This window comes from Telmatherina bonti (assembly GCF_933228915.1).
Source record: "Telmatherina bonti genome assembly, chromosome: 8".
Lineage (NCBI taxonomy): Eukaryota > Metazoa > Chordata > Actinopteri > Atheriniformes > Telmatherinidae > Telmatherina > Telmatherina bonti.
This window is the reverse complement of record NC_136626.1, coordinates 29,002,290-29,003,263: the sequence shown is the minus strand read 5'-3', so window position 1 is coordinate 29,003,263 and position 974 is coordinate 29,002,290.

Below are 974 nucleotides of genomic sequence, written 5' to 3'. Positions count from 1 at the left end.
AAAGGCTATCAGAGCGCAGACGTTGCAGTCATGATGCCCCCACGACCACTGCTTCGGATCTAATGAAATGTCAAGCGATAAGCAGCTGTGGTGAAAGATGATCTGTTACAGAAGTGCAGGTTCAAATGGGGAAGTCCATAGAGGGACCGTAACAAACATACGATTTACAAGGATGACAGTTTTTTGTTTTTTTTTCCTCTCGATGGACAAGATGGGTATTTCAATTTCAGCTGACACAAAAAAAGATGAGGAAAGTTTGAGCTTGTGGAAGAACGGTGGTTCATCAACGGCCCACACACATCCTGACAAATGCTTCACTGATGTGAAATCTTTTCTTACTTAGAAGATATGAAAACAAAAATTGTGTTACACCTGCATACGTCTTCACAACTTTGAGGGACTGTGAGACAGAAGGATGCTGAATTGCTCACAGGTGTGCAAACCACCGCTGAATGAACCCCCTTCAAAAACCCCTTAATGAGAAAAAAAAAGGGTTGTTTTGATTATTTTCTTGGTGTTTAAATCTTCTAAACCTGAATGAAACCATCATTTAAAGTGATGCCATGGCAACAATGCAGACTGTGATAGAAACGGTTGAACTAATATGTTGCTCCGCAGAATTACTCGCATCTTGCATTAGATTAAAATCTGACTCAAAAGTGGAAAAATGAAAGTAAAAGGATTACAGAAAGTGAACCAAGATAAAGTGAAAACTAACACCAGTTATCATAAACTAGACGGCAGCTACCAGCGATGTGCTTTCAGATGTGACCTGTGACACATCGCAGGTCAAATGACTAAAATAAACCATCAAAACAATAAAAGTAGAAGTAAAATGAAAAGCCCCTTCGGGCTCGAACGCTGCACCCGGCTGTCATTAAACACATCAGACAGGGCCTTGGTGCTTTTTAGTGGTAAACAAGCAGAGACAAGAAACAATCAGAGAAACCAACAGTAAACAGACCATGGTTTTA